The 14886-nt window shown below is 44.0% G+C and overlaps 2 protein-coding genes across 5 annotated transcripts in view; both read left to right on the top strand.

The window, feature by feature from the left end:
• B3GNT2 (UDP-GlcNAc:betaGal beta-1,3-N-acetylglucosaminyltransferase 2) overlaps positions 1-14886 on the top strand; it is a 148104-nt gene that overhangs the window by 55815 nt on the left and 77403 nt on the right. The gene's annotated exons all lie outside the window — the stretch shown is intronic.
• COMMD1 (copper metabolism domain containing 1) overlaps positions 1-14886 on the top strand; it is a 129553-nt gene that overhangs the window by 108411 nt on the left and 6256 nt on the right. The window lies entirely within an intron of this gene.

Here is a 14886-nt window from a genome sequence, read left to right as displayed (position 1 = left end):
GGGGAAGAGAGTGAGGTGATGGGGAAAGAAGCAGTGGGGATGGGTAGGGCAGGGGGGAGGGGGTTGTGGAGTGAAGGGAGGGGCAGGAGAGAGTGGGTAGGGGAAGCGGATGGGGCAGGGGGCAGTGGAGAAGAGGAGATAGGGGAATCGGGGGTGGGGAGTGGGAGCCCAACGTGCAGTGTCCCCAGCACTGGCCAGCAGTAGCTGCAGTTGGGGTTCTCCCATTAAGCAGGCCCATCGAACCCCCACCCAGACAAACTCCCCCCTCCCCTGAACCTTGACCATCCCCATGAGCCTCCCGCACCCAGACCCCCAAACCACTGAGCCCCAACCAGCTGCACCCAGACTCCCACCCCACCAAGCCTCCACTGCCTCAGCACCAGGATGCCCCGATAACCCCCCCACCCAGACCCCCCCGCTAAAGCCTAACCACCTTCACCTAGGGCACCCCTCATTCCCCCTCCCCGCCCCCGCAGAGCCCCTGTGCATCCAGATCCCCCACTGAGCCACCCGCATCCAGATTGCCCCACACAGAACCCTGTCAACCCACACATGGATCCCTCCACAGTAAGCCCCTCTACCCTTGGATCCTGCTGGGCTGAGTCTGCCTGCCCACACCTGGTACATCAGGGTCAGATGCAGCCTCACGACTGAGTCCATGTCCTAGGGGGGAGAGGGGGCTGCAGGATGATCTCCCACCTTCATGCAGCCAGTGGCCTGTACTGCCGTACCGGAGCCTCCACATTTATTTTCTGACAGATGAAATTTGCAGAATTTTGCAATATTTTAAAATATTGTGCAGAATTCCCTCAGGAGCAAATGTTAGGGGCCCTGGCATGGAGTAGCTGATGGCATTTTAACAACCCTTTCATCTAACTCTGCTTTGGCGAAGCTGTACGTATTGCAATGCTTAAAACACCAGCAGATAGTCCACACTAGCATTTCCGACATTTCTGACTTTGGAGCTGAATCATAGAATCATAGAATATCAGGGTTGGAAGGGACCCCAGAAGGTCATCTAGTCCAACCCCCTGCTCGAAGCAGGACCAATTCCCAGTTAAATCATCCCAGCCAGGGCTTTGTCAAGCCTGACCTTAAAAACCTCTAAGGAAGGAGATTCTACCACCTCCCTAGGTAACCTCATTCCAGTGTTTCACCACCCTCATAGTGAAAAAGTTTTTCCTAATATCCAATCTAAACCTCCCCCCCTGCAACTTGAGACCATTACTCCTCGTTCTGTCATCTGCTACCATTGAGAACAGTCTAGAGCCAATAATAACAACAAACAATTGAATGACCGTGTGAAACAGTGGGAAAGGTTTGCAAAAATTTCCTAGTATAGGTAAGGCCAAAAAAACCAAGAGAACGGCAATACAGATTAACAGCACTTCCTGAACCATAGAGAGATAATATGGTTCAGTCCCACCTATGTGGATATTAGATTGAAATTTAAAAGCCATCTTGTAGCTCAAGGTAAAAGACATAAGCAAAAAACTTTATATTTAGCCCATTTATACCCAGGCTAGGCCTGGCAAAAACACAACACGCTGGCATAAGTTTTAATTCAGCTCACCGTAGCCAGGCTGAACTTTTTCATAGCATGGCTGAACTGTGAGCAAGTTTTAAAATGATTATTGAACTGTTATTTTTATAATCTAGACGAACCCTTCTGCCCTATATACATCAACTTTTAACCAAGCCTGTAGCTAGTGACATGTTTTGGGTTCATATGCAGCACAGCTAACTCTTGGTTAGTGTGTATGGCAGCTAACCCTGTGGTGCCCTTACCAGTGGCGTAGGCTTGGTATTCTTGTAGCAAGGTGATGAGGAGCCGTTTTGCTGTATTGTCATGTCTGTGCGTCTAGGTCAGCAGTCTTTCCTCCTCCCAGCCCTCTGCACAGTAAGCGTAGAGTGCAGTGACTCGTTGCATCACGGCTGCTAGAGAGAGAGTGTTACACAGAGAGAAGGTGGGTGAGGTGAGGTCTTTCATTGGATCAACTTCTGTCGGTGAGAGAGACACGCTTCCAGGCCACAATGCCAATAAAAGATACTGCCTCACCCACCTTATTTCTCCAATCCCCTGGGACCAACCCAGCTCCAGCAACACTGTTACACAGAGGCCGATGCACAAACACACTTGACGTGTTTCTTATGCAAAAACTGCCATGTGGCCAAAACCACGTGTGTTAGAACCAGGTCAAATGAATGTCAGAGCCCAGTAACAAAACCTGATTGAACTTGTAGGATACATCCGCACTGCTGCTGGGGGGTGTAATTCCCAGCTCAGGAAGAAGTAGTCTAGATCTGATTGAGCTAGTACACTAAAAATAGCAGTGTGGCCAAGGCAGATCGGGCTAAATGCCTGAGCACCTACCTAGGGTCTCAGGTGGATTGTTATCAAGCAGCTACCCCAAGCCACCTGTGCCACTGAGGCCGCACCACTATTTTTAACATGGTAGCTGAGTCAGAACCTGTCAGCACACAATACTCAAATAATTAAACCAGCAAGAGCGTCTCATGGCCCTAGTGACGGTACGAATTTGTGAGTCTTATGACAGGGTTCATTTTTCATGGTCATATTTTTTCCCTTTAAAATATTAAAAAAACATAAACAAAGAAAATTCTTGTTCTTCATCCATCTGCTCTTCTGCTTCCAATCAACCCATGTAATTTTGCACCTTCCATACCAGAGCAAAAGCACATGTTGTTCTGAAAGAAACAAAAGAGAAGTTTTAGAACAACATGTCTCTAACATTTGGTAAATTAAAGTAATTTAGTCTTTTGTTTGCTTTTGGAACGAACCACTAATAGAGTCTTTGTTAAAGCTAAATGGCAATCTGAAGCCAAGATTTCAAACCCAATGACATTGCTCAACACCTCTAAAAATCAGGCCTGCTCCTTAGGTATCTTGAGGCTGGTCTGTTCACAGGTTTTTGGGCTGGTATAGCTATTTCAGTTCGCAGTGTGATTTCCCTTCCCTTTTCCCTCCACACACAAACTCACCAGAAATAGTTATACTGGTGCTTTCCTAGTCTGGATACAGTTGTTCCAATATAAAGGTGCCTTATACTGGTATAGCTTATTTGCCTTCCACACAGGAGTAAGTTATACTGCTATACATACATAAACACATGCATATACTGGTATTACTGCATCCAGATTAAGGGAGTTGGTCCAGTATGACTATCCAGGTTACTGGTGGTACTGCTATGCCACTATAATTGATGTGAGTCAACTTTTGTGTGTATGAAAGCTTTAAATATGGGTTTAGGTGTCTAAAGCCTTGACTACACATACAAATTTCCGCGTCTTGGTTTGAGTGTCCACACATGATGCGGTTAACGAAATCAGTTAAATCCGTGTAACTTTTCTGTGTAGAGGCCTATGAAAGTGCCAGAGAATTTCAAAGTAGTTGAAATTTGATTTCTAAAAAGATATGTACATTTCTGTGCTGAATGCCTCCTGCAGCCTGGTTACACTGGAGACAGCATATATTTCTGGGATTAGCTCGGTTTTCATTTTAGATTTGCCCTTCATCTTTAAAAAAAAAAGCAGTGCTAGTTTTAACATTTTATTTTAACCACTGTTTGATTTAAATCTGCTCTGAGGTGGATTAGATGTTATGGTGGTTAAAATGCTGGTGACCATCCTGCCATACCCAGGCTGAATTGGCAGTAGCAATGGTGGGAAATAGAAAAAAATCAAAGCCTCCTGTAGACAACCCCCATAGTCATTGCAGATTCTGGATGTTACGAGACCTGAAAATAGAAAATGACCTGGATATTTAGAAATTAAGCACCGGTTGATAAAGCTGCTGGCTGTGGCACTTCAGCTTTGCAGGTGTGTTTTTAAAAAAGCCCAACAACAACAAATTAAACAAAGCAACACAGAGATGTCAAACAGGAATAGAAAGAAGCGTACAGATTTGCATGGGAGAGAACACAGTAACATATCTTTATTGTAAACAAGGAAGGAAATGTGCTTCTAGGATCCGATATCCCTCAATGGAAAACTTTTAGGCGACTTCACATATCCTTGCAGCTCTTGCTCTGACAGCCAATAAATGAAGGTGGTGCTTTCTATTCTTTAGTATCCTTGTGAGAACCTGCAATGGGAAGTCTGGCAGAGGGAGGGGAGCCAACATCATCTGGAGAAAGTGTAATTAAGAAATAAAACAGGAAGCTGATGCTCTGCCAAAAACATAGCTTATCCCCTTCAGTTTTTAAATGTATGTATTGATCCAAAGGGAGTGGCATTCCAAATAAATGTAATTTAATTTAGTTGTGAAAGCCCTGCCTGTCTATAATGCCAACATTATGTTTTGTACAGTACTTGGTGTACCTGGCATCTAATACAGTATTTTTAATTGTTTTAAGACTTCTTGAACCCTGCTGGCTATTTGAGCTGCAGGGCACAAAGATGAGGAAGGGTCTGGAAAACAGAATCTAAACACAATACCTATTTCTCATTCACAGTAAGGTTTCTTCACACCACTCTGGCAGAAATCAGAAATTCATGAGAACCCTTTTTAAAAAAAAAACAAACAGCAAGATTTGGGAATAGTGGTAGGCAGGGCACAGAGGACTGAGGGAATGTGTGGGGTAGTTTTCTATCCAGTCCAGCAAGGCTGAGGGATAGAATGGAAAGTCCCCACACCTAGAGGATAGGAGAGCATAAATTAAGTGCCCCTCCATTCAGTGGACGGGGAGGTTGCATTTTTGTGTGTGCATTCAAGGTTCGATATTGATTCTAAGATGTTCATCCACTAATGGGGGGCAGGTGGCTTCCCCCTAAAGTTTGGCAGAGGGCCGGGGAGGATCAAAATATCATGATTTGTTGTAGTCTCCCAATTTAATGTTTGGAATTAGCAAGGGTGTGGCAAGGAAGAAAGGAGAAATCTAACATATGGAATGGAAGAAATGTGGTTGCATACAGGGCTTTTCATGCTCAAGGTGCTGTATTCCAAAGTGTTACCTGAAACATGCTATTGGAGTAAGACCAGTGGTGATAATATCTTTCCAAAGCAGGCCGCAACCTTCAACTCTGGCTTATTTCTACTAGTAAAATGGGAGCCTCTCTTAGTTTTGGAAAGGATTTGCTTGCTGCTTAAGGTGAAGCCCTGTGACCACCATTGCAGCAAATTCAGAATTATATGAGCGGGAGAGAAAGCATAAGGAAAGACAAGGACAGAAGCTGAATTGATCAGATCTCTCACTGGCACTCAAGCTCTATATTTCTTCCCTCAAAAAGTCCTTGAAAAATAGGTGAAGTCTAGAAGTATTTTAATGACATCTACTTCCCATTTGATTTTTTCCTACATTAGGTAAACTGATTCTAGCCTTTGCCTATTGCTTTTGCCTCAGCTGGTTACTGGAATTCAGTCTTTTTTTTATAGGCCAGGCACCATGACTTATAGAGTGCACTGTTTAGCAAGATGTAATTTTCTGCAACTCTCCTCTTCTGTTTTCTCCTCTTTTCTCTGGTCTCTCTTTCTTGTTTCATGAGCCTAGTTCATGTTACTAGCAAATTCAAAACAGATATGACGACTTCCACTTAATCTCTTTGTGCCTCAAGTTCCTCATCTGTAAACTGAGGGAAATACTTAAGGGTGTTGCAAGGCTTAATTCATTATTGGGTGAAACTCAGCCCATTGCAGAGGTCCTGCACAAGACCCTAAGTAATGTAAGCAATACTTATGCCCTTACTGCGATTCTAAAGTGCGGTCTAATTAAGTGGCACGTAGGCTCTTGTGTGTCCTCTGCGTGGGTGAATTTCACCCTAATGCTTTAAAGCACTTTGAGCTGCTTGGATGGAAGGTGCTATTGAAATGCAAAGTACTAGAGAGAGAGAGAGAGAGATTGTTTTTTAAAGAATCTAGCCTTAATCCTGGGATTTTGACAGTGATAACCTCATCTCCCATTTTCCCATCTGAGGCAAAAGTTGTAGAATGTAAAATACAGAACAGTATTTATGATCTGTTGTACAGAAAAGTCATACTCCAGAAGGAGTTCTCTTATAGATACTGAATGGTTTATTCATAAAAAGGACTAGTTCTAGTTTTAATGCATCTTGATTCTATACTTGACATAATTTCCACACTTACTTAAATAAATCATCCAAGCAGCACTGGAAAGTGATTTTACTCAGCAATTCTGTCAGCTGATTGAGTATATCAGTAGTTAGGCATGTCGATCCAAGAAAGCAAGCTTAACAAAAAAGAATTTGTGATCTTCAAAAAAGAACTAGATAAGTTCATGGAGAATAGATCCATCAATGGCTATTAGCCAGGATGGGCAGGGATGGTGTCCCTAGCTCTGTTTGCCAGAAGCTGGGAATGGGCGACAGAGGATTGATCACTTGATGCTTACCTGTTCTGTTCATTCCCTCTAGGGTACCTGGCAATGGCCACTGTCGGAAGACAGGATACTGGGCTAGATGGACCTTTGGTCTGACCCAGTTTGGCCATTCTTATGATCTATCAATTATGCCGACATAAAAGATTATTGCTGTAATTTCACAATGCTTTATTTACTATTTTTTAAAATACTGTAATATTGTACCTAACAATAGCGACCACACACAATTTTCACAATAAAAATAAGTTGGTTTCAAATGGTACTTTAATATGAGAATTTAATTGGCATTCTGTTTATGTTTATACATATCTATTATCTGAAACTCTGGTATGAGCCACCATCATAAATTTTGACTATAATGTTTCCATTATCCAGAATAATTATCCTATGTCTAGAAGACTGGCTTATTATTCTTGCTGTTTCTGACGTACTAACACTACTGCTTTATGCTCTTGAAAAGGACATTAGTCCAAAACACCTAATCCAAAGGTTCAGCTAATCTCAATCAATAATGAATTAACCGTGTCCTGGCAACATCTGGAAGCATGTATTCACAGTAGTTATGACTCAGGTCCCTTTTCAGTAATGAAAAGAAACATGAGATGGATAATCACAAATGCAAGATAATTAACTAGTTTAGACCTTATGCATACATGACTTGTTTGGTGTCAGGCTTCCCATTTACACATTGTGGTTTGATTTCATTTTTTTCTTTAGTTGGGAGAATGTATAAGAAATCCTCATTGAAAGGTATTAGGAGAGTAGATGAAAGAGGCCACTATTCTGGTAGCAGGGCATAAGGATTCACATAGGGTAAAAATTTGATATAGGAGTGAGCAGCTATTTAAAAAAGGAAATAGCAACAGGTTAAATATGATTTCTAAAATAGGAAGATGGCAAGGGCTGGAAATAATAATAAACTCACATATGAAATAGTCATGGATTCAAAAAGAGCATAACAAACAAACAACTAACTTTTCAGCATCAAACTGTTAAGATGTCAGCTTTCTGTTTAATTCTTTATTTTATATAACATTTAAATATATATATTTTTTCTTTGTAATTAGATGTGCTGATTAAAATCTATTTTATGATACAGTGGAGTTTCCTGTAACACTTTGAGAGCAAAATTTTCCCTTATAAAGTTAGTGGGACATTTTGAGAGGTACGAGCATGAGAAAGTTAATGTGTGTACGCATGCTCGTAAATCTGTCATTTAATGCTCAAAATGATAGATGGAAAATTTTCAATACATTAATAACATAAAAGCAGTTAAATTAAATTTACTGCACAATACCCAATAGCCTCATGCTCCTGGAATTTCTCCAACCTCTACAATCTTTTCTATTTAATCTGTGATATTACATGATTGATTCTACATTAAAAGAATTTTTAAAAAAAATCTGAAAGAGAGGTAATTTTTTTCCTGTGCTGACATAATAATTGTTAGCTTAAGAGAGTCTCAGTTCATGTAATGCCAAAATAATAAAGGGAAACTTGGAGGTGCTCTGAATACCAAGTGTTTGTACTCATTGTGTCTGTTGGATGAAGAATTATGGAAATGCATTGCACTTTACCCTAGGGTTTTTGACTGTCACAATTAAAAGATTATTAGGCATGGTCAAGCCCCAACTAAACAAACTAGAGGCTATCCAAAATTGGCCCCGGCCGAATCGGAAAAAGCAAGTCTGGGCATTCCTGGGTGTGGTGGGGTACTACCAACGATTTATTCCCCATTTTGCTACCAGAGTGAGTCCCCTGACAGACCTGATAAAAGCCCGGGGTCCAGACATGGTGAAGTGGACAGATGCCGCAGAGAAAGCATTCATGGATCTACGGACAGCCCTCTGGAATAACCCCGTGCTTATAGCCCCAGACTTCAACAAAGAATTCATTTTACAAACAGATGCATCTGAAGTAGGATTGGGAGTTGTCCTATTGCAGATGGTCGGAGATGACGAACACCCAATCCTCTATCTCAGCAGGAAACTCCTCCCGAGAGAGCAGAAGTATGCTGTGGTTGAAAGAGAGTGCCTAGCTGTGAAATGGGCCATGGAAACACTACGTTACTACCTTCTGGGATGACAGTTTACCCTTGTGACCGACCATGCACCCCTCCAATGGATGCAGCAAAATAAAGAGAAGAATGCAAGGGTGACCAGATGGTTCCTGTCCCTACAACCTTTCCAATTCACCATACAACACCAGACTGGAAGTCACGATGGCAATGCAGATGGCTTGTCACGAGTACACTGCCTGACATCCCAAGTTGCCCAACCCCATAGTGTTGAGCAGGGGGGGATATGTGACAGGGTCAGGCCAGATGGCTACAGGAGAGTGATAGAAGGCAGATATATTAGCCCCAGGTTAAGTAGGTCCCTTTTCCCTGAGTAAGCTAACAGGGAAGGTTCCAGAACAATCAGGAACCTTCTGGAGACAATTAAGACTGACAGGCTGATTAGGACACCTGCAGCCAATCAAGAAGCTGCTAGAATCAATTAAGGCAGGCTAATCAGGGCACCTGGGTTTAAAAAGGAGCTCACTTCAGTTTGTGGTGTGTGTGTGAGGAGCTGGGAGTAAGAGGCACTAGGAGCTGAGAGTGAGAACGCATACTGTTGGAGGACTGAGGAGTACAAGCAGGACGAAGGTCCTATGGTGAGGATAAAGAAGGTGTTGGGAGGAGGCCATGGGGAAGTAGCCCAGGGAGTTGTAGCTGACTCACAGCTGTTCCAGGAGGCACTCTAGACAGCTGCATTCCACAGGGCCCTGGGCTGGAACCCGGAGTAGAGGGCGGGCCCGGGTTCCCCCCAAATCCTCCCAACTCCTGGTCAGACACAGGAGGAGTCGACCTGGACTGTGGGTTCATGAAAATGGCCAAACTGAGGGCTGCTGTGAAGCTCCAAGGAGAGCAAATCCGCCAATAAGTGCAAGACCCACCAAGGTAGAGGAGGAGCTTTGTCACAATAGGAAGGTCAAAAGTTAATGCTGGTTCTTAATCTCTAACACAGAGCCACAAGATGCTTGGGGGGCTTTCCTGTTGCACTTTGTATTTGAGTTTTTACCTTATGCTTCCAGGGGTGAGGTCTCAAAGAAATCCCAGTCAAGCCAGCATTTCGAAAGAGATACTAATGTCTGCCAAAAATATTAGCAAAAAGAAGAAAATATATGGTGAAGTTAAAGAAGCTAAATCAGTTCCGTCTTTTGCCAAGTCAGTGATTCATACTAAAGCCTGTGAAACATCACTTGTGCTAAAAGGAGTGCAATGACCTCGGAAACCAGGTCATGACATTCTCCTCTGTTCAGGTTGCAACAAACAAGGTTGAGTTGTGCCCACACAGCAGCTATTTTCACAACACAAGTGTATGTACCTGTGCATTTACCAGGGTGCCTAACTGTGTTTGTACCCGTGTATTCTGGGGAACCATGGACAGCTGTCCTGTACGGCCTCAGACATGGCCAAAGTACATGCACACAGCAGCATGAGGCAATGTAGGACATCCCAGAGATAGGGTAAGAAAGAAGACTAGTTAACACAATTACAGAGGCACCAGTTGAAATCTTATCAACAAAAATAGATGCTAAAACCTAGTTATAGGAAAGCAGTTACGTGCCAGCCAGGCCACTGATATGGTTTAAATGGGGCTAACTGTCATGGTTACTATACAGAGCATTAATCATGATATATGTGGACTCAGACCATGTGTAGAGCCAACCATTTTACTGCTTAAAGTTATAGTGTAGGTAGGGCCTAAATTCTATGAGTCTTAACATTTTTAGAAGCTCTGTAAATAAAGAGTCAGCTTTAAATTTCAAAAACACTGTGTGAGTTCAAAAGATTGTACCTGACTTGCCTGGTGGCCTCGAGTAACACTTTGGGTAGGCCATCACTGCAATTAAAAACCCACAGCTGGCCTGTGCCAGCTGACTTGGGCTTGAAGGGCTCGAGCTAAGGGGCTGTTTAATTAGTTGTAAAATGTAGACCGGGGTCGGCAACCTATGGCACGCGTGCCAAAGACAGTACACGAGCCAATTTTTAATGGCACACTGCTGCCTGCCGGGTCCCAGCTGCCGGCCCGCTCAGCCCGCTGCCGAACCCAGGCTGGCAGCGGGCTGAGTGGGGCCAGTGGCCAGGACCCCGGCAGGCAGCAGCGTGCCATTAAAAATCCTGCCTGCCCTGGCCCGCTCTTTTTCCACCCGTCTCCCCGCCCCCACGGAGGCAGAGTGAAGAAGTTTGGTTCTGCCTGCTGCAGGGCAGGCAAGTTCCCCCTCCCTCGCCTCTTCCCCCAGCGTGCTGGATTCCTGCCCCTCCTCCTTTCCCTGCCGCCGATCAGCTGATGGCCCTTGCAAGGGAGGAGGAGAAGCGGCGCCGCAGTCTGGGCAGGAGGTGAGGTGGGGACAGGGCCTTGGGGAAGGGGGTTGGAATCAGGGCATATCCCCTCCAGCCCCCTGCCGTGAGACGCTCTAAGCAGGGGGCTGGGAGCACCCCCATGACCCTAGCCCACACACTCAGCCCTCTGCCCTGACCCCTGCACCCCCCTCACACACACCCAGTCCTCTGCCCTGACCCCTGCACCCCAACACATATCCAGCCCCCCCACACCCCATGCCCTGACTCTTGCACCCCCTACACATGCGCCCATCCCTCTGCCCTGACTCCTGCACCCTCCTCACACACCCACAGCCCCCTGCCCTGACTCCTGCACCTCCCCACATATACCCAGCCCCTCCCCACACCCCATGTCCTGACTCTTGCACCCCCCCGCATTCCCAACCCCATCCTAAGCACCAAACGGGAGCTCCTGCACCCCTTGCACCAAATGGGAGCTGCCCACATAAGCACTCCACACCCAAACCTCCTGCCACAACCCTGAGCCCCCTCCCTTATTCTAGCTCCTGGCCAGACCCTGCACCCCACCCCCCAGCCTGGTCCTTCACCCTCAGCCCTGTGTTCAGTGCACTCCTACCCTCAGCTCAGTGCAGAGAGAGAGAGGAAGAGAATGGGGTAGAACCAGGGAGAAGGTAGGTACCCACTCTGTGTGGGCAGGGCCGGGATCCCAGACCGGCAGTGGGCTGAATGGAGCTGGCAGCCGGGACCCTAGCTGGCAGGAGCCTGTGTACAGAACCCCAGACTGGCAACGGGCTGAGTCGCTCAGCCCACTGCCGGTCTGGGGTCCCGGCCGCCAGCCCTGGGTCCTGGCCGCCAGCCCCACTCAGCCCGCTGCCGGTCCCTTGCTAGCTGGGGTCCTGGCCGCAGGCCCCCGCTCAGCCCGCTGCCGGCCTAGGTGAATGGCCCAGGCTGGCTGCGGGCTGAGCGGGCCAGCAGCGTAAGATCAGCATTTTAATTTAATTTTAAGTGAAGCTTCTTAAACATTTTGAAAACCTTGTTTACTTTACATACGACAATAGTTTAGTTATATAAAATATAGACTTATAGAGAGAGACCTTCTAAAAAAGTTAAAATATATTACTGGCACGCGAAACCTTAAAGTGAATAAACGAAGACTCGGCACACCACTTCTGAAAGGTTGCCGACCCCTGGTGTAGACGTTCAGGCTTGGACTGCAGCCCAAGCTTTGGAACTCTCCCACCTAGAGCTCGAGCACCAACCTCAGCCCAAATGTCTGCATGCAGTTAAACCTCCCCTTAGCCCGAACCAGCTCCAGCGATGAGTTTAAGACCTCAGTTGAAATCCAGGCCTCTGTCTCACAGGCCTAATAATCAACTTTAGCCATGCCTCCGAGCTTCTTAAGACATCCTTAACTATGCTTTATATGTAAAATATATACGAAACCACTTTTTTTTCTGCTCCTTGTTTTACCTGAGAAATATCCGGGAGATCTGATTTGCTTTCCCATTCTTTACTGAAGGACTCTCTAGGGCATTAAATAATTGAAGTACAATTTTCTTAGTTCTCAAATGAAGGGATGAGGATTGAGTCTTTCCCAAAGAAAGCTATTTTTCCTCAATGGTTGTCAAGAATTTGAGTTAAATAGGTTTTCTATTAAAAACAAAACCAAAAACCAACACCAGACTGATTTAAAAACCCTGCTCCTCTCAATTGCTCAGGGTTCAGGCCTTGTCTACACAAAAAAATTGTTCTGATTTAACTAAGTCCTTATCTACATGAGAAAGTTTTAGTAGATATACTAGTTGTAGTTACACTGGTATAGTTACACCGTGTAGACACTTATTCTGGTGTAAGAGATTACTTTTTTTCAGCTAACTTAAACTTCTTTTCCAAGTGACAAAACCTAAACTGAAAAAAACGCATTCTAACACTGGAATAAGTTTGTCATCACGAAGGGAGGGGAGAGGAGGGTAGTTATGTTGGCATAATTGTATCCATTTAAATTCATACCTTAGGTTTTACTGAGAAATCTTTCCTATGTAGACAAGGCCTAAATACCTTAAATTTAACTACATCTGTTTCTAAACAAATATTATTTAAAAAGAGAGGTGGCCCACCTTTATATATCATAGTAAAGTCAACAGGGCACAACTTCTTTTGTCCTATTTGCATGTCACCTTTCAGTGCATTACTGTTATGACTACGTAATGCAACCTATGCTGTGTGGTCCTTTATCGTACTACAAGGGGGAGATTGCATCCATTTGGTAGCTCCAACAGTTTACAATACGGTAATAAAAGTATGTACAAAAAATCTAGGACCATTTACTGTGCATACTTTCTCCTTCACATCACTTCCAGAAGGCATAGGCATGCTAGCCCACGTTAAGATAAAGCCATCACTGCCCCATTATTCCAAGCTATCAGCATCCGGTGGGTCTCCTCCTTTGTTTGCCTTTTAGACTGAGCTCCTTGATACAGGAACCATGGGCTCAGTTCCTCACACTGACCATGTGAGTGAGATGTGTTACAGGCCTAGGCCCTGATCCACAGTTGGATCTGCACAGACAGACCTTTTGCATCTGTGTGGACACCTATTGATATCAGTAGTGTTCAGTGAAGCTCTAATTACGTAACTGTGGTTCTGTTCTTTAAAAAGTGAAATCCCAGGTCCACTGAAGTCAATGAGAGTTTTGCCATTGAGTTCAGGGGGGCCAGGATTTCACCCCAGGACTGTAGCATGGCTTAGTCAAATTCTCTAAAATAGAACTCTGCTAATGGTTTTTGCTAGTGTGTGTTTTGGTTTTGAAGACACGTGATAAATGTAGAGTTAAGTAACACTTTAAAATTTTAGGGGCTGATTTTCAAAAATTCAAGTGCACAATTGCATTTACCATAAATGTACGTGCAAATTGTACAATTGAGCCCATGTCCCTGATTTGTACACTTGCAACTTTGCAACTTCTTTGTGTATATATTTTCTTTTACTTGCACTTGTCTCTACCTTTTTTGTTTTTTTCTTCTTGAAAAACCAGTAAAGATTCTTGTGTTAAAAAAAGAAAGCCAGTAATGAAGTTGCTTTCATGTGCATATGAAAAACAATCTGTTCTTTGTTTTAAATTCATGTAATGCCTTTCTGAAATTTAGGTAATCAACTTCAGACATTTTTCAAGTTGCATTTTTCTGGTGATTTAATCTTATCTGTTAAATCAGTTAAGTGCAGAGAATTAAGTCTGAAAAATACTAAATGTTGAAACAAATGTATTTTGAAGTAATGGTAGAGGTTTTAGTCTAACTGATTTAAAAAAAGAGAGAGAGAGAGAGAGAGGTGATGCTGCCCTCCCATTCTGAGTAACCTGTGTGCTGTGCATATATTGATCCAAAGAACTCGTGGATATCCAGTGAGTCAGATTGCCTGGAAGGCTGAATAGTCCAATCTGTCTTCTCAAAAAAGAGCACTCCCTTCATGGTCTGAGAAATTATTACTGTATTTGAATACAAGGTTTGCTTTGTTTTTCAAAATTGAGCATTTCAAGACACCTGAGGTTTGTAATATAAAAGTGCAACCCCCGTGAGTTCTATTTTCACTCTTGTTTTATTTCTGACCTTCGCGTCTGATGTGCCGTCCCCGTCACACGGGAGAGTAGCTGTGTCTGCACTAGCATTTTTGTCGTTATTTCCCAGTGTTTCCCGACTGTTGGTGCAGCTTCATCTGGACTTGCATTTACAATACAGCCAGGTACACTTGCTATATCTAAGTGTTATCTTCCAAATTATACAAGGAACTTTATCCAACTCAGACATATTGATGAGTAGGACTGATGGGAGAGAAATCTCATGAGGTCTTTTGCCTGCTGATTTTTTTAGTAACTAATTCCACATGGTTAGAAACATTTTATTTTTTCTCGTGTTGTTTATTCTCTCTGACCCTGACAAGATCCCTTCCACTCTGTTTATCCTGATTTATACCCCACTTGAGAATAGCTATATTTGTGAATGATGTGACCCGGCCTTTCAGAGCGAATCAGTGCTGCTGCTTAATTGTCTGTAGGCATAACTGTTCGGTGAAGTCAAGTATTGTGGGGATCTCCCACAATGAAATTCAATGTCCTCTCCAGCAACCATACTGACCTATACAGTTTTTCTTCACCAAGAACAATTTTCTTACTTCACTAAATGTCAT

This window comes from Caretta caretta, chromosome 3 (assembly GCF_965140235.1).
Source record: "Caretta caretta isolate rCarCar2 chromosome 3, rCarCar1.hap1, whole genome shotgun sequence".
Taxonomy (NCBI): Eukaryota; Metazoa; Chordata; order Testudines; family Cheloniidae; genus Caretta; species Caretta caretta.
The sequence above is the reverse complement of the archived record's forward strand: the minus strand, read 5'-3'. Positions and strand labels throughout refer to the sequence as shown.